This window comes from Plecotus auritus, assembly GCF_963455305.1.
Source record: "Plecotus auritus genome assembly, chromosome: 7".
NCBI classification, from domain to species: Eukaryota; Metazoa; Chordata; class Mammalia; order Chiroptera; family Vespertilionidae; genus Plecotus; species Plecotus auritus.
Window position 1 is genome coordinate 133,728,023 of NC_137774.1, and position 27,054 is coordinate 133,755,076.

Here is a 27,054-nt window from a genome sequence, read left to right on the forward strand (position 1 = left end):
TATGAAGGGTCTGCCCACACGGTGTGTATGGTCCTCTTTTGGCCCGTGGTCACTGTTTCCTGATTAATCACTTCCCAACTCTATAGCTGAGGTCAGCTTGATGCCTACCACTCACTCAATGCCGAGGGGCCTATAGGTATGGAGTCTGCCATATCTACTGAACCTGATGACCTACTTTCAGCTCTTTGGGCTACCTGGTTCTTTGACAGGCTAAAATGACTCTAATATGCACAGCTATTTGACTCTTCCTATTTCCATGCCTTCAGGGCTTTGCTTTTGGGATCACTTCCCAAGATACTGTGTGCCACCCTGTCACACTCGTCTTCTCCATTTCTTTCTGGGAGTTGTGATTTCTAACTGCACATAGAAAGTTGAGGAGGTCCTACTTCTCTGGTCATGTAAAAAATTAGCAATGTCCCCTCCCAGGCTGCCTCCCTGCCTCTTTTTGGGTAGGTGAGGTGTCTGTGTCAGGAGGCAAATAGGGTAGGCCAGCCCTTGTTTCCTTAGCCCAGCGTCTTTAGCCCTTAGCTCATGGGAAGTTCTCCAGGATTCTGGCATAGGTCTGTCTATTGGTCTTGGTGTCTCACCTTGTGATGGGTTTTCATCTTACTCTGTGTCTTTGTTATGTTAGGGTATTAGTTAAGAGGAGTGGCACTAGTGACTATTATGAAGATCCCATTTTAATTTGGGTTCCTGTCACCATGGCTGATCTTTATAGTTGCTAAACTTCAAGAATCTTCAAAGAAATTTAACCCTGAGTAAAATGAGCTCGAATTAGAGCCACCTCTGGAACAACTAGGTCATGAATTAAAATTAGGAAAACTGCTTATAAAACCTTGAAAACTGAGATTGATCCTAGCATCTTTTTAAAATATATATATTTTTATTGATTTTAGAGAGGAAGGGAGTGGGAGAGAGAGAGAAACATCAATGATGAGATAAAATCATTGATTGGCTGCCTCCTACTGGGGATCGAGGCCGCAACCCGGGCATGTGCCCTTCACTGGAATCAAACTCGGACCCTTCACTCCACAGACTGTGATGCTCTGTCCACTGAGCCAAACCAGCTAGGGCAATCCCAGCATCTTTATGCAGCTATTACAGGCACACTTCACTTCATTGCACTTCACACATGTTGCATGTTTTGCGAATTGAAGGCAAGACCATCCACCAGCAAAAGGATTACAACTCACTTTATTGCAGTGGTCTGGAACCAAACCCATAATATCTGTACTAGAGGCCTGGTGCATAAAAATTCATGCACCGGAGGGGGTGTCCCTCAGCCCGGCCTGCCCCCTTTCACAGTCCAGGAGCCCTCAGGGGTGGGAGGCGACCCAGTGATCAGGGGAAGGTGACGCCCCCATCACACCTCTGCTGCTGCCACTGCCGGCAGCGCAAGCCTCAGCCAGCCCTGGTTACCTGAGCCTCGGGCAGCCCTGGGCGGCTGGCCAGCTGCCATCCAAGGCTTGCCTGGGCCTCAGGCTGGCCCTGGGCAGCTGGGCAGCTGCTATCCGAGGCTTGCCTGTGCCTTGGGCCAGCCCTGGGTGGCTGGGGAGCTGAGGGGACTGGGGGACTCGGGAGGCGGGTGGGCCTAGACTTGCCTCATGCCTTCTGCCCCGGCGGGGCTGAGGGGACTGGGTGCCACCATCTTGTGGCTGTGGACGCCACCATCTTTGAGGGCGTGGCAGTCAGTTAGCATATCCCCTCCTTATTAGGTGTGGGCGCTGCCATCTTTGAGGGCGGGACAGTCAATTAGCATATTCCCTCCTTATTGGCTGTAGGTGCTGCCATCTTTTGCGACGGCATGAGGGTCAATTAGCATATTCCCTCTTTATTAGATAGGATATTTACATTAACTCTTCTCACAATAACCATTTCTTTACATTTAGAGGAAAGATTGATGATAAGGAGAAACTTAATTTGCATTTCTTTCCCTGGAAACTTTTTTCTGTGATTATTGACAATGTCATTGCCTGAAATAGAATTTACTAATGTGCTATGACCATGTTATTAAAACCCAAGGCAGCAGGATCTGGATCTGGCTGATCATAGAGCAGTAACTCATTTTTTCCACTTTTTTCACTTCACATAGAACTGCTCTTCTTCATAAGCATAGAAATACTAGGTGCATCCAAACAAAAAAATGTGGAAGCTATTGCTATAGAAAACCCTGAGACAAACTAGCTCCTTGGTATCATGCTTTTCACACCTGCAATATATATATATATTATATATATATATATATATACACACAAATAATTATTTAAATATATATTATACATATATAGGAATATACATACACATGCAACTATGTATAACATATGTTTGCCAGAAACCAATTGGGGTTGAAGTTTAGTCTCCCCTAGGTAGTTTTCATTTTGGGTAAGTGCATCCATTTCTAGAAACAGACTCTTTAAAAAAGCTAATAAGAAAAATTTCAATTTAATTATTCTGCTTTCCATGCTCTGACTGCATGTAAATTACAACCTTGATAGAATAATGTCTCCCTGCCTCTTTTCAGGTAGGGAAATGTGTGATTATTACTGCTGTTAACAAATATTGCTCATCTTATTGCAAACATAGTATTCTCTTCGTCTAATACAAAGGTTGCCCTTCTATTTCCTCTGATAGGATATGATCAAAGTTCAAATCCCAGCTTTCCTGCCAATTAGTTGCTGAGACTCTAGCCTCAGTTTCATTATTGAATGCAGGTTGGCCGATCTTTCATTCATTCATGCAGTCTCTCATTGCAGAGAGAAAGACAAATAGGACATAGTTCCAGTCCTTAGGAAACTTGCAGTCTAGTGAGGCAGACAAGCGAGTGCATTATTATGATGCAATGGAAGTGTATTTGGATGCAACCCAGGGCACTGTGTGCTCGTGGTAGGAGCACCTATCAGAGCCTGGGGGCGGTGGGGAGCCTTTCTGAGAGTTAAAGGCTGGGGATGAGATGGTCAGATAAATGGTGTGCTGGTGGGAAAGAGCCTGGGCGGCATCCTCAGCTATGAGCAATGAACATGAGCAAGGGCAGAGTGGAGAACAGTCATGTATTAGGAGGTTCAGCGGGGCTGGAGCCCAGAGTACAAGGTGGGAATGGTTAGATGTGAAGCTGGAGAACATGATGTAAGTCCTGGCTCAGAGAGGAAGGAGGTAGAAGGTGCTCTGAAGGCCGTGGGGAAGCATCGGAAGGTTTTAAGTAGGATCATATTTTCATTTTAGGATTAGTGTGGAGGATGATTGGAGGCAGACTGGCATTTTAGAAGGTGATGGTGGTCAAGAGGGGTAGAGGGTAAGGAGTGCCTGAGTAAAGGCAGAGAGAAATTTGAAGGAGACAAAAGGACAGATTTAAGAAATGCATAGGAGAGCGTAGACAGTTGATTTGAGAGTCCTTGTTACTAGGAAAGTTGAGGTGCTGTAACTCTGTGCTTTCAGAACTTTCATCAGGACTGGTGATAGCCGTTGGTGGACCCATCCCTTCTGTTGGCAATGGGGTGCATTTGCAGAGAGTTGGAAGAGTGCAGTCCGTGGCCAGAGTGCCCGTGTAGTCCACAGATTTATAGTCCAGTTGAGACTGGGGCAGGGTCCATAATGGTACTGGGAAATTGCAGAAATGGCTTTGGCTGTCACAGTGTTTTGAGGGTGAAGTCATGTGAAGGACCAGCCCTGCAGTGTTCAGGCAGCCCTGCACAGTGGAGACATGTCCTGCCCCAGAGGGTCAGGACACCGTCCAGGAGCACTGACTGGACCCTGTTCAATAGCAAATTTTTACTGAAACCAATAGAGGCATTTATTACAGTCCCTAAACTTTTAGCATTTATTTTCTGAGCTTTCACAAAATTATATGTAGGTTAATATCTTAAACAGAGCAATAAAGAGTCTGAACTAATTTGTCTAAATCTTATGTCCTTTTCTCCCTTATATATAGAACTAGAGGCCCAGTGAATGACATTCGTGCACAGGTAGGGTCCCTAGGCCTGGCCAGTGATCAGGGCCAATTTGTGGGGCAACCAGCGGGATGATTAGGGGGCCCCCCTTGGCACCTGCCTTGGCCGGCCTGGTGCCACCTGCTTGCTGGTCACACCCCTGCCACCGCCGCCAGTCGCCTCCCTCTGTGGGGCAACTGGCAGGGCGATTGGCGCCCCCCCCCCCCCCACTCATACCTACCTTGGCTGTCCTGGGGCCTGTGGTCTGGGGGAAGCTCCTGTGTTGAATGTCTGCCCCCTGGTGGTCAGTGCACGTCATAGTGACCAGTTGTTCTGCCATTTGATTGATTTGCATATTAGGCTTTTATTATATAGGATTCCCTTAAAAACTCATACTGGAGACCTTCATGGTTTTAAATGTACTTATGCAATTGACAGGCTTGTTAAAATATTATAGAAATTCTGTGCCAAAAATAAAGTAATCTGAGTGCTGGCAAACCAATCTCACAAGGTTCTTCAAACACTTAAATGAATTTCTGACAAAGCTAAGGAAGACCTATTAAGTGAAGAACCTGTAGAGTGTGTCCACACTGTCTTTCTCTTTGCAGTTATCCCTTTATTCAGCACATCTACCATAGAGGGAAATAATAACACATGGCTCAAAACTAGGAGACTCTTTTTTCCTAGCCAAAAGTCAATCCATTTCACCTCTTAAATTTTTCTATGTTAATGTTCATGCTGAAAGCATATTGGATCATTTTAAAATTTTATCAGCAATAGGTAGTAATACATACAGATTTGTTGACTTTTATTGAGAAATAATAATAACCAATACATTTTGATAGTCCCCAGAACAGTCTTGCATTTGCATTCTCTTCAACAAACCATTGACTCCACAATCCTACAGTTTCTAAGGCAAAAATCTTTCTCAATCCCTGTTTATCAAGATCTTCAATGTTTTATTATATTGCTTATTGCTTGTGTGCTGTAATACTGTATTTTTGATATTATGACATTTTCAGCATGAGAAGCATGAAAGATTCTTTATTTTCCCACTTCTATAAGGTGTGGCCTTTCCCTGAGTGTATAATTGGCCTATGAGTTTATAAGTGGCCTCCCTGAGCTTATGATGAATGAAAAATACATATTGAACTGAGCATATTTATTGACTAAATTGCAAGAAGCTTTCCAGTTTACTTTCTCCTCCTGTGTTGCATTCCATTTTAAAGGTCACATTTAAGATGGATCCATTTCTTACATCATACATTCCTCTCAGAACTCATTGGAGCCAAAATTCCCTATGAAGGCAAGAGGAATGTTAGGTTGGACAGATGCTCTGGAGAATGAAGGAAGGTGAGAAGTAGGTTCCTTGTAGAAATAATCCAATGGGAACCATAGTCACAGCCAGAGGAAGGGGCTGACGTAAAGTTGGGTCACCACAAGCTCTGGATGCAAATACATAGTCGGCAGCTGGAGGATGAGAGAAGGAACCAAATGGCCTAGGAATTATTACCTTAGGAATCAGCAAAAAGTAGACTGTATCTCAGGGTTTTTGGTCTGGAATTTCAAAATTCACTGTCATTATTAATAGATGGAAGAGACAAATTTAAGTAGGTTTCAAAGAAGGCACTAATTATCTGTTGAAAAAAGCTGTGTATTGTTTATACTCATATCTTCAAGAATATAAAAATAGGGATTTACTCTGTAGCAGTTTTCTTAGGAAAAAAGAAAAAGAGTGGCTAAATTTTAGCTCCTAAGAACCCAAACAGTGTCATTCTTTCCTATTTTACAGTCCACACGTGGGATTCCCCTCGAGGGAGTGGTAACTGCTTTATTTATTTATTTATTTATTTATTTATTTATTTATTTATTTATTTAAGCAAGGCATTTGGTCGAAAATTAGAGTTCCACGGCTAGCTTTTGCTGGTGTTCTGTCCCAAATTCCTCTCTACTTGGGGTTTCTACAATGATTGCTGTGGTTTTCTGGCTTGATCTGAGGCCCTTGCTTCGTCAGCGGAGGAAAGACTGCTGGCTCCTTCCTTCCCAGTAGTTTATGGCCCTTGCTCTTCAAGGCGGGCTGGGAAAGAGTGCCCAGGCTCTTTGCGGGAGATGGCCCTGCTGGGCTTGGCCTAAACATGCGTTGCTTTCAGAAGCATGAGATCCCCCCCACCAGGCTTAAAAACAATCATAAAAATATATTTGAAAAAATCCCCATCGCTTCTCTTGCTGACTTTGGCAATTAGGTACAAAGCATCAACAGAATGTTGTATACAGAAATTCTGCCTTCCAGGCTTGTTCCCTTCTTGCAGAACAATCCTTAACCTTGTGGGGCTCTTTTCTCATGTTTTCTTAATGAGAAAATATTTCAGAGATTATTGGCACCACAGGTTTCTTCCTTTCCGGGGGTTTTTGCTCTTAACCAACTGTAATCTCTATGATCTCTTTTATATTTTTCCTTCACAGTATGGGCCACATCTAATCAACCCTTCCTAGGATGACTTTTCCAAGTACAGTGATTTTTATTTTTTTGTTGTCATTTCCATCCTAGAACACTTCCTTATTTGTGTGCATATACCTTTTCAAATTAGTGTTTTGGATTTCTTCAGTTAAATATCCACTCTCTCTTAAAAAAAAATTAATGGAAAAAATATCCTCGTATGGATTAACCAAAAAAATAAATACATGATCGTGATAGAAAATGAAAAAAAAAAACTATTAAAAGGTATATTGCAGAAAGTGGAAATTATTCATTATCATTACCTAATATCCAAAATACTGCTTTCCCTGTTTCCCATAGATTTTTGGGTTGTTGTGTGTTCATTTTCATTTGATTTCTTCCTTGATCTCACTGTTGACCCACCCAAACTAAATAGTTAACTTCCTATGTGAAAATTTCTCTGATATTAAAATTGTTTGAAAACATAAATTTTTATAATAGCAGTCATTTGAACAAATCATGATTTGGGTGACTACATCTTGAAAAGAAATTATTTTTGGCTAAAATTTTGAGTACCTTAATTTTATATGTTCACATAAAATACATAGTGGTAGAGAATAATTGTGATGTATGTAATGTACATTTCAGCTCCCAATCACAAATGTGCAACACTTAGCCTGTGTTGAAATGTGAACCAAGAGGCTCTAACTCACTTTTTAAAATAAACTGATAGGAACCACTACATTTGTGTTTGATTATAGTATAAGAAATTTGAGCATCAATTGAAATAAATAGGTTCCATCATACAACAAGACAGGAAAAATACTAAGTCCACGCAAACTGTTTTGATTTTTTTAAATTTACTTTTCAATTATAGTTACAAACAATATTATATTAGTTTCAGGTATATAACATATAACTTATGAAGTGATCACCATGGTAAGTCTTGCACCCATCAGACACCATATGTAATTATAATACTGGAGGCCCGGTGCACAAAATTCATGCACTGGGGGGGGGTGGGGGGCTGTCCCTCAGCCCAGCCTGCACCCTCTCCAATCTGGGACCCCTCGGGGGATGTCCAACTGCCGGTTTAGGCCCGATACCTAAACTGGCAGTCGGACATCCCTCTTACAATCCGGGAATGCGGGCTCCTAACCACTTGCCTGCCTGATTGCCCCTAACTCGCTTCTGCCTGCCAGCCTGGTTGCCCCCTAACCGCTCCCCTGCTGGCCTGATTGACACTAACTGCTCCCTGCCGGCCCAGTTGCCCCCAACTGCCCTCCCTTGCAGGCCTGGTCAGCCCCAACTGCCCTCCCCCGCAGGCCTGGTTGCCCCCAACTGCTCTCCCCTGTGGCCATCTTGTGACAATGTGGGGACGGCCATCTTGTGAGGGTCAATTTGCATATTACCTCTTTAATATATAGGACTAGAGCCCCAGTGCATGAAATTTTGGCATGGGTAGGGTCCCGAGGCCTGGCCAGTGATCAGGGCCGATTGGGGCCTTCTGGCTGCCGGCCGGGCCTTCCTTTGTTCCGTGTCGCTCCCTGATGGTCAGTGCACATCATAGCGAGTGATCGAACTCCTAGTCTCCTGGTCGAACTCCTGAGGGTACACTTTGCATATTAACCTTTTATATATATAGATTATTGACTATGCTGTACTTTATATTCTGGTGACTATTATTATAACTGGCAATTTGTACTTCTTAATCCCTTTCACCTTTTTCGCCTGTTCCCCCATCTGACCATCAATTTATTCTCTGTATCTTTGAATTTGTTTCTCTTTTGTTTGTTCATTTATTTTGTTTTTAGAGTCCACTTATCAGTGAAATCATATGGTATTTGTCCTTCTTTGTCTGACTTACTTCACTTAGCATAATACTCTCTAGGTCCATCCTTGCTGTTGCAAATGGTAAGATTTCATTCTTTTTTATGGCTGAGCAAATATTCCGTAGTCTATATGTACCACATCTTTATTCATTCATTTATCCATGGACATTTAGGTTGCTTCCATATCTTGGTTATTATAAATATTGCTGCAATGAACATTGGGAGGCATATGCCTTTTCAAATTAGTGTTTTGGATTTTTTCAAGTAAATCTCCAGAAGCAGAAATGCTGGATCATAAGACAGTTCCATTTTTACCTTTTTGAGGAACTTCCAAACTGTTTTCCATAATAGCTGCACCAATTTACATCCCTACCAACAGATCATGAAGATTCCCTTTTCTTCACATCCTCATCATCACTTACTGTTTGTTGATTTATTGATGATAGCCATTCTGACAGGTGTGGTTTTAATTTGCTTTTACCTGATGATTAGTGATGTTGAGTATCTTCTCATATGTCTATTGGCTATCTGTGTGTCCTCTTTAGAGAAGTGTCTATTCAGATCCTCTGCCCACTTTTTAATTGGATTGGGGTTTTTTTGTTTTAGTTTTTTGTGTGTTTTTTTTTGGTGTTGAGTTGTATGCATTCCTTATATAATTTGGATATTAACCCCTTATTGGATGTATCATTGGTTAATATCTTCTTCCATTCATTAAGTTGTCTTTTTTTTATGGTTTTCTTTGCTGTGCAAAAACTTTTAGTTTGATGTAATCCATTTGTTTATTTTTTCTTTTGTTTCCCTTACATAAAGAGCCATACACAAAAAATATATATATTGCTAGGAGTCATGTCAAACAGTTTACTGCCTATGTTTTCTTCTAGGAATTTTATGTCTTACATTTAAGACTTCATTCCATTTTGAGTTTATTTTAGTATAGGAGTGAGAAAGTGGCTTAGTTTTATATATATACTAGAGGCCCAGTGCATGAAATTCATGCACTGGGGTAGGGTGTCCCTCAGCCCAGCCTGCACCCTCTCCAATCTGGGACCCCTTGGGGGATGTCCGACTAAACCGGCAGTCGGACATCCCTCTCACAATCCGGGAATGCTGGCTCCTAACAACTCACCTGCCTGCCTGCCTGATTGCCCTTAACCCGCTTCTGCCTGCCAGCCTAATCACCCCCTAACCGCTCCCCTGCCAGCCTGATTGATGCCTAACTGCTCCCCTGCCGGCATGATTGACACCTAACTGCTTCCCTGTCGGCCCGATCGCCCCCAACTGCCCACCCTTGCCAGCCTGATCACCCCCAACTGCCCTTCCCTGCAGGCCTGGTCCCCCCCAACTGCCCTCCCCTGCAGGCCTGGTCGCCCCCAACTGCCTTCCCCTGCCAGCCATCTTGTGACAATGTGGGGGCAGCCATCTTGTGATGATGTAGGGGCAGCCACCTTGTGACGACGTGGGGGTGGCCATCTTGTGACAACGTGGGGGAGGCCATCTTATGGTGGCCTTCTTGTGATGACGTGGGGGGCGGCCATCTTGTGACGCGAGGGCATGAGGGTCAGTTTGCATATGACCTCTTTATTATATAGGATCCACTTTTCCCAACTTTTTGTCTGTGTCTTCACCTTCTTGATGATACTTAAAATAAATTAAAACTATATTTCAGAAGCCTGGCCCTCTTCATGGTTTTGGCTGGCAGGAGAAGGACTGGTTGATGAGGGAGATTCTGCTCTGGCTGACCAGGAAACTTTCCCAGAGGGCCCACCAACTCACCTGAGTCCTGTCCCATAGCTCTCTGTGTGTTTTCAGTAACCATGAAAATGCTTTTAAGTGATTGAAATGATACATTGATTTTTCTTTCCAATTCCTTGACTATTCTTTCAGCAAAGCTGCTTTAAACATAATTTCTGATTACATGTGTGGTGTTTACCAAGAAATGGGAATTGGTAGTGGTATTGTGAATTGATCCCAGTAGAAAAAATTTCCTCTGAATGCAGGAACCTTAGTCAGATAGTTGGAGAATCTCCCGTCTGAACTCTGCTCCATGTTAGAAGCTCAGAACATACCTTTTCCTTGGCCTTGTGATGTCAGCTTGTCTGGTTGAGTGAAATTGCTGTTGCAATTATTTGGATGGATGCAGTGCTGCCTGCCCCACCTGCTGTGTTGGTAAACCTGAAACCATCATGGCAGATATGTTTATTTGCTTTCCCCTGAAATGTGCTGCCCCTTTTTACCTCCTGCAGATAAAAACTGACAGGTCCTTTTCCTGCCAGCCAAAAACAGTGATGGAAACCAGGTGGAAGATACGGCTTTTAAAATGTAGTTTTAATTCATTTTAAGATCCATAAAGTAGGCTGAGTCACAGACAAGCTGTGTGCCTCACCAAATCACTCCATGATCTCACTTTCCCTCTGGCAAACTTTTTTCCGTGCAATATGGTGATATCACGGGGTGTCAGGAACAGCTTGCTTGAGAGGAGTTTGCCTATGAGCTGTTAAGGCTGCCAGACAGCATCTCTCTAGTCCGTCTTCTGTCTCTTTACTTAGTCTTCAGAATCACATGGTCTTCATGTACTACAATAATGCTATTAACCACCCTCACAGCAACCACATACTTGTAGGTAGTGAAGGCCTGGTCACGTGACCATTCACCTGAAGGGTAGTTTTAGAATTGACGAAAACCTGCGTTGACTCCTCAGCTTCTTAGAATGGATACTTTGAATGAAACCACTGGAATCTCCAAGATGACATTGACCTTACTCTTGTGTACTGAGGTGTCTATTTTAGATTCTCTCAATTACCTCCTTTTCCTGTCTTTTTAATTATTATTGCCAGTGAAGTAAAATAATATGATAAGAGATTTGAATGGGCTTTAGGAAAAGAGGTTTAGTGATGGCTTTGCTTCACATTAGCTGTGCAGTTTCTCCCACGCCATCAATCTTTCTTGAGCTCATCATTTTCATGTGCCCTCTGTGATATCATTTGATACTCTGTGGTCCCATTATGGAAACTCAGACACTCTTTTCTACTGGGCAGAGCATCTTCTAAGCAGATTCACAGTCTTCTCTGTATTTATTTCCAAGTCACTTTCTGATTCCGCCAGGATGAGAACCACTGCTACAGAGTATAGGCCCAGGGACTCACTATTGTAAAAATTTTTCCTTTGCCATATATTTTTCATCCTTAAGACAAGGACAATTTACCCTTAAGAAAATAATGATTTTTATAATTCTTCTATAACTTAATCCTCACAGAAATTAGGATCCAGCCATTTCCCCTTTGTGTGACTTTTATGAATATTTTGCATTTTCCATTTGTGTTCTTGCTTATTTTCCATTCTCACTATTCATCCACACTTGACCAGTGGTGATTCAAAAGAACAACAGAAGCCCTAGCTGGTTTTGCTCAATGGTTAGAATGTTGGCCTGCGGACTGAAGGATCATGGGTTCAATTCTGATCAAGGGCATATACCTTGGTTGCAGGCTCAATCTCTGGCCCCCGTCGAGGAGCACGCAGGAGGCAACCAATCAATGTGTCTCTCTCACATCAGTGTTTCTTTCTCTCTGTCTCTCCCCTCCCTTCCAATCTTTCTAAAAATCAATGGAAGAAATATCCTCGGGTGAGGATTTAAAAACAAACAAACAACAGAGTGTACTGAGGTGTCTGTTTTGGATACAGAGTAAAGCTGGTTGACTTTTATGTACCAGTATTGAAACTGTCTCTGGAACGATGGTTTTCAAAGTATGCTCTCGGGAGCAGCAGCATCACCATCACCTGGTGATGTGTTAGAACTGCAAGTTCTCAGGTCCTGCTCTGGACCAGAAACTCTGAAGGTGGGGCCAGCAATCTGCACTAGCAAACCTGCCAGGTGGTTTGATACATGCTATTGTGAGAGAGTTGTTCTAGAGAGATTTTATGTTTTCAGGTAGTAGAATTTTTTTAAGTGTGTTTAGATAGTTTTGAAGTAATCATTGTCCAAATTTACATGCTCTGGAAATAGGAGGGATATTACATCTCTAAAGGCGATATTTCCCTGCCTTCCTATCTTTTTGTACTTTAGAAGTTTTAATTTTTTTTTTTTTTTTTTTTGCTTTTAGAGAACCTACCAATATCTCTTCCTGTTTGTACAGTGAAATTTTAGTCTTAAGTTCTATTATCATGGAAGATTTAATAATCAGTGCTATTTAAGTAGTCTTGTTATATAGATGGAACAGTGACTAATGAAACATTTAATTTCTCCTTGTTCATTTGTTTATTTTTCATTGAAACTTCCAGATGGCATTCTTTTTTTAGAATATAGACAAGGTTTATTTTTTAAAGTTACCCAACAAATCTGTTTGTTCTGTAATAGACCTAAAGATTGTTCTTGTCAGAGAGAAGTTTTTACTAAGTTGAGTGCTCTCTGGAACAGGCATGAACATAGCTAATATCCTGAATTAAGTGATGAAGAAGAGGCGAAGGGCATCTGGTCCTAAGTGAGAAAACCTTGACCCAGAAAGTGGCAGAAGTAGACTTGGAGTGCAAGGCCCCACGCTTCCAGTCAGTGGTCTCTGCATGCACATCGCTGCCTTTAGGATTACACCGTTCCCCAAAGTGGCTGAATTTTTGTCAAGAGCTTGATCCAAGTGGGATCATTTATTTATTTGCTTTTATTTTTATTTTTTTGGTAATATATAAAGCATTTGCAAGTTCTCTCAAGGGCAACACATAGCTTCATTTAACTCCGTCAAGCCCTCTCACCTCTGTAAATTGCACCAGGAAATTCAAGGTCTAGCCAGAGGCCCCCAAAGAGTTAAAAAGACAACCAGCCTGCAGCGTGGAAGAAACTGATGTCAAAAACAGATGTTTCTCTGCAGGCCTTGCTGGATTGGTAAATCGGGATAAAGCCAGCATGTATGCATGCGAGTCAAAAAAAAAAAAGTCTTGGCCAGGGCTGCGGAGAAACGCAGTGTTGTCCCTCATCTGCAATTCCTCTTCACTGCTTCTGCATGGGAGCTCTGCAGAGGGGCTCCCCGGAGACTGGCGGCCCTGACACTTGAGCCATTAACTCAGAGCGCCCTCTAATCTCTTGTTTTCATTGTTGGTGTTCCGGCTGAGCTGCCCGCACAGACTTTGCCCGTTTTCATTGGCTGCGGGGATTGTTATTGGAGTGGCTGACAGCTGTCTGCCAGGCTGTCTGAAACCGCCTTCCTGTGCTCTCTGCCGCCGCTCAGCTTCACAGCACTATTGTTCCTGTTGAGCCTTTTTCTTAAAATCTTTCCCAGCTGTATCCTGATATGGTAAACCACTTAAATTAGCTCCAGATTGTTCTGTTTATTTTATGTTAGATAAGCGACAAAATACAGTCCCAGCAGCTGGCCAGAAGGAGGGGGAATGAGGTGGGGGGACACAAGAAAGGTCTTTTACAAAAGATAGAGTTCCCAGGCAAAGCCGTGAAAAGACACAAATGTGATGCAATCACGCGTCCTGCATTTTACATGTGATCCTGATGGGCCGGCTAAGCAATAACTGTATCTGAGCACAGCTCACTCCAGGGGGAAAAAACGAGACCCCAGCATGAAGTCACACTAGGAGAAAGCAAAGTCTCCATTATGGGAACTAGACACATGATCTCTGTCAGGTTGGCTGCCATGTCCTGTCAGCTGTCCAGGTACCCTGCTTGATGCGCTGACTGCAGCAGGATCCCCTGTTACGTTTTTAAAACCGTTCTTCCATATTGCAATGCATGGTGGCTGACAGGCTGAAAGCTGGCAAAGTTCACCAGTCTCTTTATCAGCTCAGCATTTGAAAATGATCCTTCTCTGCTGTCATTTAAAGCTGGAAGTCCACAGACATTGAGTCCCCAGTACAGGTATTTTCCGCACAGCTGCGAGTGAACATGCACAGAGGACTGGGCCAGTGGTCGGCAAACTCATTAGTCAACAGAGCCAAATATCAACAGTACAACGATTGAAATTTCTTTTTAGAGCCCAAAACCGACTTCTGCGCATGGGCCACGAAGTTTCAACCGCACTGTACGTGCGCGCCCGCACGTGGTATTTTGTGGAAGAGCCACACTCAAGGGGCCAAAGAGCTGCATGTGGCTCACAAGCCGCAGTTTGCCGACCACTGGACTGGGCCCCTGTTTGCTCATGCAGGCCATCTGTGCAACTGCTCCACCCTGGCCGCGCCTCCTTTGCGGTTGTCTGCTCACAGGGGCGCTCCATGCAAAGCCTTTCTGAATACTTAACAGAAAATATATTCAGATAGAATAGATACTGTCTAGAATGAAGATAATGCCTTTGTGATTGTAGGAATCAATCCAAATAAAATATGAAAATAAACTTCCGAATGCTTTAACTCAGCTGAAGCAGATAAACAATTCCAGGAGCCAGCTGAGTTACAACAATTATTGAGAATTTTGTCTGGGGTAACTCCAGACTCCCCAGGAAAGGTCTTCTGATACATTCTAGCTCCACCAGGCTTCCAGTCCTCACCCAGAACCACGTCCTCGAACCCCTCTCTATCACAGTGACAGGAGAGGAGCAGGTAGAACAGGCCAGGAGTAATAAGGTGCCCTGGAAACTGCCTCTTAGTTTCCTTTGGGGGGAAATAAACTCAGCATGCAATTAAAGGGGCACGAAACCAACTCTGTAACAATAATTACCCCATTGAGCCCCTTTTCCTCTGCTGAAATGTGCCTTTTCCTTTTCCTCTCCATCAAGGACCAGCACGCAGCCAAGTGGCCTCCATGTCTCCTTCTCTAATTCCCCAGTTGTCCTCTCTCTCCTCTTTCTCTGTATCCTTTTTAGTCTTCATTGTGGATAGTCTTGTATTTCTCCCATGGGCCAGGCTTTCCACAGATGACATGTCCCCTGAGAGCAGAGACCCTGTATTGAACCTCTAGTGTCTTTTCCCGCAGTGTTGACAGTAGCCATGGGCACCGAGCAGATCTTAAAGCCTGTCTCAACATTTGCTTCTGTTATTCTTACCTGACGTGAGGTGTCATTCATCTGCTTCTATATTAATTCAGGCAAAAACAACAACACAGAAGACCAGGCACTGGCCCATTCTCATTAAAATCATGAGCACATCCTTCTGGTGCTGGGCAGGCTGGAGGAAGCCACCTAAAGCCTGTATTTCTCATGGACTCCAACTAAAACTCTGGACAATACAGAAAGCAACTGCTTGCACACCTGAAAAGTAAACAAAAGCCGCCAAATGGTGAATGGGAATGAAGTCAAAGCTTTATCAATCCTTGTACCTGGAGTGCATTTGTGGGGGTGTTTTCTCTCCTGTCTCCTGCCTTTGGCCTAAGGGCTGATGTCTATAGAGAACTACGCAGCAGGCCCGGGCAGCGGTCTCCATGAAAACTCCCGATTTCCAGCCAGAGGTTTGGGAAGGGGTCCTTTGCTGGAGAATATAGGGGACTTCCCATTTTCTCTGTTTCTTTTTTCTCTCCCAACTCTGCCTCAAGTCCAGTCCTAATTAAGGATTTTCATTGCTTTTGTGGTGGGGAATTTGGTCACCTAAAACCCCAAAAGAAGATTCTCTCTGACCAGAGGGAAAAGGAGCCACCTTTGTCCAAAGAGTGTGGGAGAATCCCATTATTTTATCTCTCTTTTCTTTTGTTGCTTTGCTCCCAAAGGCAGCTGCAGTTGTGCAGAAGTGCATGATAGAACAGGAGGCTAAAATCTGAGGGAAACCTGTCTTTATGACCAGAGGAACCAGGAAAAAGGAACCCCAATGACTGGAAAGTTAGGGGGGACTCAGAGAGGAGGGTGCTGGAGAAGAGGATCCCCTGATTCTGTGTGTGAGCTGACATAAGTCATAGTCTCACCTCCGAGGTGTGCATGTGCTGCCCAGACCCAGAGAAGCAAAGCCAAGGCTTCAAGAACTCAACTCCGACGTAAAGCACCGCTCAGGTTCCAGACTAACCCCTAAGAGTTACACATGCGGGGCGAACCCAAACAGCGTAGCAAAGGCTTTAAAAACTAAACTGGCATTAAAAGCATCACTGTCCGCAGAAGGGGAGTCTAAACTTTGAGTGTGACTCTAACTGGGTTCATTATAACCATTCCTCAGAAAATAAAGTTGAACACTCTTTAAATGGAAAAATAGAACTTCTCAGCAGAGAAATAGAAAGAAAGAAAAAGACCAAATTGAAATTGTAGAAGTAAAAAATGCAGTATCTGAAATTAAAATTTTACGCTATGGTCCAAGTACCAGAAAGAAGATGAAAGAGGACAGGGTCAGTGAACTTCAAGATAGGTCAGTAGATATTACACAATCTGAAAGAGAGAAAAAAGAGAGGCACCCTGGCCAGTGTGTTCAATAGTTAGACGTCGGTCCGTAGACTGAAGGGTCGCAGGTTTGATTCCTGGTCAAGGGCATGTACCTGGGTTTCAGGTTTGTTCTCCAGTCCTGGACAGGGTGTGTGGGGAGGCAACCTATTGATGTGTCTCTCTCACATGGATGTTTCTCTCTCTTTAAAAATCAACGGGAAATATGTCTTCGGGTGAGGATTAATTAAAAAAAAGAAAAGAAAAGAGATAAAGAAGAAGAAAGAGGAAAAAATTGAACTGAGTTGCTGGGAGGGACCTATGGAGCAATATCAAAAGGTCTAACATTTATGTCACTAGAGTTCCAGGAGAGGAGAAATATTGATGTAGAAAAAAATATATGAAGGAATAATGTCTGAAAACTTCACAGATTTGGTGAAAGATACATATATAGATTCAAGAAGCCCAGTAAAATCCAATCAGGATAATTCCCTCCCCCCGCCCCCCAAAAAAAACTACACTCACATTGTAATCGAACTGGTGAAAACCAAAGGTGAAGAAAAATTATCCTGAGAGCAGCAATCCCAATCATGGGGATTTACCCAAGAGAAATGAGAACATGTTTATATAAAAACCTATACCCACATGTTTATAGCAATTTTATTGGTAATTGCTAAAAACTGGAAAGAACTCAGATGTGCTTCAGCAAGTGAATGGGTAAATGAAACTGTGGTACAACTCTGCCATGGACAGCTACTCAGCATTTAGCGAACCGTTGATACTGCCCTAACACGCATGGCTCTCAGATGTATGATGTTGAATGAAAGAAGTCAGACTCAAAGGCTTAAACACTTTATGATTCTATTTACATGACATTCTAGAAAGGGCAGAACTTCATCAGTGGTTGCCAGGGGTTAAGGGTGGGGTGGAGGGTTTGACTATAAAGGGGCAGTGCAGGGGAGTGATTCTGGGGTGATGGAACCATTCTGCATCTTGATTGTGACTCTGGCTATGTGACTCTATTTGTCAAAATTCACACAACTGCATGCCAAGACAAGTGAATTTTACTGGATGTAAACCAGAAAATAAAAAATAAAAGAGATCACTAGGACACCATTGGTACATGATAGGGTTAATACAACTTCATGACTGACTACATGAAGGATGGAAAAGATTCATATAATCTCCTAATTATTTTGAAGTCATTTTCCACTTGATTCCATATTTAAACTTGCAGGAAGCCAAAAAAATGGAACAAACAATGAGGCAGTCTCTTTGTGTACATACAAAAAGCTTTTCAGAAATGAATTTTGCATCTCACATGCCAGGCAGATGTTTTGGAGGGTCAGCTTACAACAAAAGGCCCTGATGAAAAATTGAGGTATGAGAGTAGGGGTCTGCACAAGAAAGGGAGACACATGGATTCCAGAAAGGATCTGCTGTTGTTAAAAAAAACACACACACAAAAAGCCAAGTGAATCTGATGGACTGGTGAAAACAAGAACAAAGGACCTGACATGTCCTGGAAGCCCTGGGTTTTGAGAATGAGGGTGGGATTTTGAATGCCTTGTTGGGAAGACTCACAGCTGGTGCACTGAGGTGCATCCTTGCCCGTGTTCTGAAATGAGCATGGGGTGGGGTGGGCAGGCTTGGACGGTTTCCATGAAGCAGATGGTGTACATTCCTGTGACACCAAGAAGAGTCTCTTCTAAACGCACCTCTCATCCAAAGGACAAAAGAGGCACGATGATGCTTAATTGCAGGGAGATCCCACCAGCTGACCAGAGCTGTACTGCCTCCCACTGCTTATTTCTGCTTTTGAAGTTTTTATCATCACTCTGCTTCCTCTTATACCCTTATGGGTCTTATCAATTTTTATATACAAATGTATTTTTATAAAGCTCTTGGTTTTAAGAAACCATGGCCTATCCCTAAGTCACAAAGATATTCTCTTACGTTCTTCTAGAAAAATATTATCTTTGATCCATCTTTCTTTTTCTCACAGTTTTTAGATAGGAGTCACATTGCCATAAAATTCACCCTTTAAAGTGTACAGTTCATAGTATATTCACAAAGTTGTACAATCATCACCATTACCTAATTTTTACCACCTCCCCCCCAAAATCCTGTATCCATTAGCCTTCCCCCCTCCTCCCAGACTTGGCAATCACTAATCTACTTTCTGTCTCTGTAGATTTCCCTATTCTAGACACTTAATATAAATGGAATCATACAGTGGGTGGCCTTTTGTGATTGACTTACTTTATTTAGCATGATGTTTTCAAGGTTTATTCATGTTGTAGCATGTATCAGTACTTCATTCCTTTTTATTGTGGAATACTTCTTATATTGCTGTATATTTCTGAAAATATATCACATTTTATTTATCCATTCACCAATTAATGGACAATTGGGTGTTTCCACTTTGGGACTGTTAGGAATAATGCTGCTGTGAATATTCATGTATAAGTTTTTGTGTAGACATATGTTTGTTTGTTTGTTTGTTGAGTGTATACCTAGGCGTGGATATTTCTGGGTATGGTAACTTTTGGAGGAACTGCCAATTTTTTTTTCCAAAGCAGCTACACCATGTTACATTCCCACCAGCAGAGTATGAAAGTTCCAATTTCTCCATATCTTCTCCAATACTTGTTACTGTCTGTGTTTTTTATTATAGCCACACAATGAGTGTGAAGTGGTATCTCCTTGTGGTTTTGACTTGCATTCCCCTGAAAAATTAGTGATGTCTGTTCTGATCAGGAATGTTTATTTTGATTTGTTAGATCATTTGGTCTTGTTTTTATATCCTGGATCATGGCTGTTCAGGAAACACAGAGTTTCCCATATATTGGATCTCTCTCTCTCTCTCTTTCTCTTTCTCTCTCTGTCTGTCTGTCTCTTGCTAAAATGCCTCCCTTTAATACCTCTTGTCTCTCATTTCATTAGGCTCAGAGACCAAGCTGCTTCCCACATGTTCTCCTCTTCCCCAGCCTGGGCTATCTCCCCTGTTGGGATGTCCAGTGTCACCAGATTTCTTCAATCTCTCACTGTGTGCCCCGATCAGAAAGGGACTGTCCCCGTACATGGTCAGGAGGACTTGGAGTCCAAGGACTCAGAGTTCGATTTACTTTGAAGCAAATGTCATCTGCAGATCCAAAGTGAATCTTTTTCTTGTATCTTTATTAATTATGCATTCAGTGTTTAAATTCTTTAACAAACTTTTTAATATGTAGGTGTACTGAGTTATTTTTGTTTTTGTCATTAAATGTTGCTCTGTTGTTCTTCCAAGAAGATTGTGCTGATCAATGTTCTCTTGACTTTTTTTCTCTCTCCCACCATAAGACACCATGCACCAGGGAGATCCTTCAGCATTTAGGAAACTTCGAGAGGGCTCTGGGGAAACAAAACTGTCTGTCTACTCAGTTAGGTTTATTTATTTTTCTGAGTAACCCTAAAAGGTATTCTTACTACTAATAAAGTAGAAAACTAATAAAGTGTTTCTGCTTCAAAGGTAAATTCAGATCATTTAACTTGTATTATATATTTGGAAACAGAAAGGGGAAGTAGTTGATGCTTGCCCCAATAGAATATGTAAGCTTTCTCCAGTTTAATTCTCTGAAAAATTGTTGACCTCAATTCCCATCCTTCTCACCGTACAAGTATTCAGTACATTTTTGAATTCACATCTTTCTTCTATATCTTTTTTCTTAAAATATATTTTTATTGATTTCAGAGGGGAAGGGAGAGGGAGTGAGAGAGAGAAACATTAATGATGAGAGAGAATCAGTGATCGGCTGTCTCCTGCATGCCCCATACTGGGGATCGAGCCCATAACCCTGGCATGTGCCCGGACTGAGAATGGAACCGTGACCTCCTGGTTCATATGTTGATGCTCAACCACTGAGCCACGCCGGCCTGGCTTTCTTCTATCTCTTGATGGTATTTTCACTTTTCTCCTGCTGTCCATGAACCTGCCAGATTCTAGAGGACCTCTGTGGTACCTTTTTCATCTATCACTGCTTGGTTGACATTCCTGACATAAATAGCTGTGTGGTAAAAAATTATCTAGCCACCTTAAAGGGTTTCAGATCTGGAAGGGGAGTCAAATAATTTGTGAATAACCTATGATACTCCCTCTAGGTACCAAATAATTTTAGTTTCCCTGAAATTCATTACTTCATTAGTATAATATATACATTATATATATATACACATATATACATATATATAAATACATATATACATATATATGTTAGGCATTCTTTCAAAATCAAACTGCAGGGATAACAAGGAGGGCTTTCACTGTAAAAGAAGACAAACGTACTTTTGCTAGCTCTAAATATTCCAAACATGGGGCTTCCATGGTTCTTGTTAGGGGATCTAGAATATCACATCAAGCCTAGCATTACCCATGTCTCCCAAGTGAGAGTAACTCACAATATTTTGTACTTACCTTATGACTTTCATTTAAGGATCTCCAAGATCGGTGACTACCTGTGCTTTAAATTGGAGAATAAAGTTCAGTTGTTTGTCTATTGATACGTAATAAATTAGGACACTATTTTCTATTCCCCAGTTCCATTTTAACTTTTAGAGACCAAATGTTTTAAATCTTTCAACAGACTGTTGAGTCTTTTTATCCTTAATAAATGTTAAAGGGGAGATAAAATCCCATTGGTATGTTATTATTATAAGCAATGACATTAGCCCCATTGAAATAAGGAAATCTTTTACTACAACCCTATGTAATCTTTTTCTTTTTAACCCCCATTCATTTCTGATTTTGCCCTTTCCCTGCACCCATCTTCCTCTATCTTCAGCTCTTTTGGTGGCTACATCATTTATTTGGGGTCTGGCTGCCAATTTCCTTCCACCAGAGTCCTTCTGATGCCAGCGCAGCGGGAACGCTCCCATGCCCGTGCCTTTAGTCAATATATGAAGTCTGATTTGTGTCAGATTGGGAGGTGGGGGTCAGAGCCCTCAGTGTTACAAACCATTTAAAACCCCTTCAAATGTTCAAAGGAACGTATGAATAAAGATTCCGTTTCTGGCATTTCATTTGAAGCATAGGCTATGGCTATTGTACCTCTTTCTTTAATAACTGATGTATTTTATTTAAACTCATGGAAACAGACAGGAGTCACCCTGGCTCTGCCCAAGAATACCAACAAAACCTCTCACAATTCATTTCTTGACTCTCAAGAAAATATGTACAGAGACGAGAATGCAACCTAGAAGGGCTCTATGCTTTGAATATGTTCTTCTTAGGAAATGTGGTGTTTTAGAGTGTGGCTGTAACACCTACATCTAGTATTTGTTTCATAAATACCCAGATGGGCTCCTATTCTGCTCTGCAGACTTGGATGCTGCTGGTGGTGGTTATCCTTAATGAAAACGGCTAAGATTTGTTGAGTACAACTGCACTATGTTAGGGTGGGTATTGTTGTTAACCTCATTTTTCACAAGAGGGAATTTAGACTCAGAGATTGAATAACCTTCCCAAACTCACAGCATTTAACTCCTATCCCTTGAATACATTTCAGTGACTTTAGGGCAATAGGCAAGATAGAGAAAAATGATGACAGTCTTGAAACACTTAGACATTTCCTTCTTTATATGTAGTCATCGTTTAGCTCAAGTTTTCCTTAAGTTCTGACAACAGAACTTAAGCGTTCTTAAGAGTATAGTTAATTTAATATTTATCCAAGAAGAAGCCTTGACACAGAATGCCCACCAGCTAGTGTGTAATTGAATAAGGTCCTGAGCCACCTTGCGCTGTGCTGGGCTCCTGTTCCTCTGGTGATGGTTGGCTTTGTCCTGCCATTCCGGTGGCAGCTCTTCTGAGAGGCCCAGTTACCATCTACCAGGATTGGAGAGATCTTATCTCTTCTTCTACTCACTCCAAGAGAGAGGGTAACCTGCCTGTCTTGTCTGCTGCCAGCTAGAGTGGTCCCTGGTCTATGGCGGGTACTCCAGGAAGATTTGTTAAAGGGGTAAGACTTCTCTTCCAGGCCAGGACCAGTGCTTCCTCAAAGCTCTCGAACAACCCCTTTGACTTCATTGCAACTAATCAGGCACCAGGTGGGACAAACAATTCTTATATTTGCTTAAATTCTCACAGGGTTCCAAGAGCTCCCCCCTTGCCAATATCCTATAAAATAAGGAGTGTCTTTTTAGAACAGCTTCCTAAAAGTCAAGGTCACAGAGTGGTTGGATGAAGGCTCAGTAAAAACAGTGCAGAAATCAAAGTTGATTTACAGTGTCTTCAGTCTATATTTTTGGAGGACTTTTCTCCATTTGTTTTCTGTTGTTATTGTTCCCCCCAAATATCTGAGCTCTCTTTTGCAACCTGAGCTAGGTCCTAGGAAAGCAAACAAGGGGCAGAGGTAGAAGGGAAGACAAGCCCACGAATAACTAACTTCTATACAAAGATAAGTGCAATGAGTGTATGTAAGATATCGAGATTAGTATCAGAGAAAAGTATATAGGAAGTGCAGTAGAAGTACAGAGGAGAGATGAAGACTGGGGGAGTAAATGAAAAGTTCACCAAAGCCCTAGGAGGTTTGGCTTAGTGGATAGATTGTCCGCCTGTGGACCAAAGGGTCCCGGGTTCGATTCTGGTCAAGGGCACATACCTTGGTTACAGGCTCCTCTCTGGTCTGGGACCTCCCTGGTCAGGGCGCATGTAGAAGGCAACCAATTGATGTGTTTCTCTCATATCGATGTTTCTCTCTGTCTTTCCCTTTCTCTTCCACTCTCCCTAAAAAATCAATGGAAAAATAGCCTCTGGTATGGATTAACAAAACAAGAATAGTTCACCAAAGATGTGACATTTAACCTGGGATTTTAAGTTTAAGTCAGGCAGGAAAGAAGGGGAAGAAGAGCATTTAGGCAAAGGAACCAACATAAACAGAGGCAAAGACAGCATGAAACTGTTCTAACTACAGGGAGAAAGAAGTTAGTTCTGTGTGAAGCACAGGGCATGCTTTATGGGGAAGGGCAGGACTTGATGCTCCAAAAGTAGGTTGGTCCAGATGTGAAGGATTCTCTGTGTTGGGCAGAAGTTGGAACTTTTTCCTGATTGGATAGCAATCAGAGGTCTTTAAACACGGATGTGGCCTGTTGGTTTAGGGCTTCACAAAGATGCCCCTGACAGCAACGTGAAGGGGAGTGGCAGACCCATGGCAGTGTTGCTGGATTGGAAATCCACTGGAAAGATACACTTGGCAGAAATGAATGCACATTCAATCAAAAATGGTTTAATGTAGAGCAAAAGGGAAAGAGAACATCAGGCTGTAAACTGAGTATCTGGGTAGATATTTTCTCCAAAATCTTTTAGTTGGAGAAGATCTAATTTACCTAACCTTTTAGACGAACTACTAAGCCACATGTTAACTCTCCAATTTACATATTAGTCATGTAAAAAAAATTTGTCTAAAAGAAGCAGCCATCATTAAGTAGGCCCTTTGTCTGGACAAAGAGGCTTCTTGGTATTTGAAATCATGTCTACTCATCTGTCACACTCACACTGGTGGCCCTGTTCAGAGGGAAGTTCAGACCCTGTGCAAGGCTGCTGGGGCGTTCCCTGCTTTTCCTTCCATGATCCCCAAAGCAGAAAGGAGGATGTCTTGGAGAAGCCGGGTTAAAAGATCCCTGGGGGCAGTGAGACGGAGATATATGTTGATGGTTCAGGGCAGCCTGCCACAGCCAAGCCACAAGATTACATCGTGTGGGGAGTAGTCCTAAAAGCCAATGTTGCTGTCACAGTTCCATCTTAATTTTTATCAGCTGGATATGGATGAAGCTTCATGGTCCTATACTTAATGCTTTTGCTCAGATCTTTGGCTAACCGATGTTTTTCCGTGACTTTTTGACAGTTATTTTTGTTCAATAATGAATAATAAAGTGAGATTTACCATCTGTGTATGACAGCATTTGTTTTATTTTGACATTTCTTTTCTGGACAGCAAAGGTTTTATAATTAGCTTTTCCCTCTGCCAAAAAACATTCTGAAAAACCATTTCCCTGAAAAAAATGTTTCATAGTTTCCTTTTTACTAGTTGCAGTCATCTTATTTGGATTTGGAAGTTTTTTAATAAGTCAGTCAGGAAATGACACAAGAAAATTTTCTTTTGAAAATTAATTCTTTACAAGAACAAAAATTAACTTTTGCCCAAAGAAAATTAGGAGAGAAAATGAAAAGAAATATGTTTGAAATGGTGGTGGTTCCATTATCTTTTAAAAAAATTTTTATTGAGGTAAATTTGGTATATAACAATATATAAGTTGATATGTATATATATTATATAAAGTTTGTACATACCACTATATAAGTTCCACTGTAATTCAACATCTGTATGCTCTACAAAGTAATCACCCCAAAAGACTAGTTACTATCTTTCAGCAATATTATATGCCCCTTTCATTTTTGTCAGACTTAAGTGAGCAATATTAAAAAAAAACCCTCTTCTACCTTGTTTCAAATGAGCTTATTTGATTCTTGCTGTTACCCTGACCAGTTTTGTGTCCAACTTGTTGAAATACTGGGGAGAATGTGCTAAGATTGATGGATAGCACCCTATTTTCAAAGGCCTAATAACCTGCAGCCATCAGCCTGGTGCTGCCTGTGGAGACGCAAGCCTCCCCACCCCACCCTGCCTACAAAGCTGAATTGCCCTCTTCACGCAGCCACATCCACAGTTGGCTCTGTGACAGGGGAGCCGAGGAGAACAAGTTGCAGGTGTGTTAATTACTAGTGCTTTATCTCTGGAGTGCTCAAAAAAAAAAAAATGTGGAGGAAGCCACATTGATAACCGACGGTAGAATGGCTTATCATTGCTAATGGCAAAAACATCACACTGAGCTAATGGCAAAAACATCACACTCACTGCGCTGGCACACTCCCCTAACACTATGAGGAAACACCTTCCAGCTCCTACAGTAGCAACGGTGGCCAAGTTCTCTTTCCAGCCTAGAGTGTTTTCCTTTCCAAGTCATTCCTAAGGACTGCTCCTAGAATCCGATTCCAGACGCAGCCACCCTTACCCCATCTTCTCCACTCTATTCCCACCACCATCATTATCCAACGTTTGTATTGAGCATCAACAAATATGTGCAACTGGAAGAGACATTTTAGAATCTCAAAAGTGCATCTATTTAAAATGGAGAAAATAGACATCTTCTACAGACATTAGGCCAGTAATGTTTATAACAAGCCAGACAATAGAGCGAGATAACAGTGCTGTCTCAGCCATTTTTGTTCTCATGGGTAGAATGTAAGCATTTCTATCCAGTATATTTCTGTATCATGAACAGCACCTTTTTTAAAATTTTAATATGTTGATTATGGGTCACATACTCTAGAAGTATAAGGAACATGGAGGAATCCCTTTGTCTAAAGATGGTGCCCTTGTTTTGAATATACAGGTCAGCTCATGTGAAATAGAATGTGTATTCAATGCACTGGCTTGGGTGACTGTTGGGGCCTTGGGCTTTTTTAAGAAGAGATATGAGGTTTGAGGAGAGGTTCTTGTGAGTCTGTGACAGCAGCTGGGATTGCTTGCCCCCAACCAAGGTGTTGGAGAATTGTTACCTTCATCTCATCTAGCTCAAGACTCTTCTCCCTCCCTTCACAAAGCAGAGAAGAACAGAGTACCAGGTGTGTTAAAGGCTAAATTAGAAGCCACCTTGGCAGTAGATCCTTGAATTTCTTACCCACCAACAATAGCGATTCTCTTCCAAAGGGAATGATCGCCTTGAAAATGCTCTCCTTCTGCTCTATCACAGGAAGAGTGCACACTTGGCTGAGGTTGACTGCTTATGGTTCCACAGGGAAGCGAAGCTTTCTGTGGCCTAAGGTCTAAAACCCCCTCTACATCAAGAACGTCAGGAGCATGGCCCTCTGGGAGCATGGTACCTGGAGATTCACACAGACCTTGTTTGAATCCTACATTTCCCAGTTATTGGTTTAGCCTTTTCACATCTCACTTGGTAAAGCAACAAAATGATTATAACACTAGACTATTTGGGTTGTGAACATATTAGCTACCATTTACTTAGTGCTAAGGTTGTGCCAGGTACCCAACCCAGCAATGATCATAAAAGGTGTCATTTACATTTTAGTCATATAGAATGAGTCTCACCAGAATACATGAGATAGCAATTATTATCTGCACATGAAAGGTAAAAAAAAAAAACACCCCAAAACTGAGACAGCCTATTGTCCCACCTCACACAGCTAGTGAGTGACTGATATCAGGCTTCCAATCTGTCAGACTCTGGATTCTGTGAGAGGTAATATGAAATTAAAGTGGTGCCTGGTGCATAGTAGGTGCTTGCTTAACACATATTAGTTCCCTTTCCTTCCATGTGTATCCTGTGGCTTTGAAAGATCTTGATTTCTGTGTTAGATGTTTATTTGTAAGGTTCTGTAGAGCAGGTCTGTATTACTGCCCCCATGTGGTTCATTTGGATAACAGTGGTTTTTTTTAAAAAATGTTTAATTAAAGTAGTATAATATACATGCAAATAAGTGTTATTTAAAATAGGTCTCTAATGTCACCTAAGTGTGTGGATAGTTTTGAAGATAAGATGATTCTACA

At 42.0% G+C, this 27,054-nt stretch overlaps 1 protein-coding gene across 1 annotated transcript in view; it reads left to right on the plus strand.

Annotated features, from left to right (window-relative positions):
- ARSB (arylsulfatase B) overlaps positions 1 to 27,054 on the plus strand; it is a 148,394-nt gene that overhangs the window by 49,917 nt on the left and 71,423 nt on the right. The window lies entirely within an intron of this gene.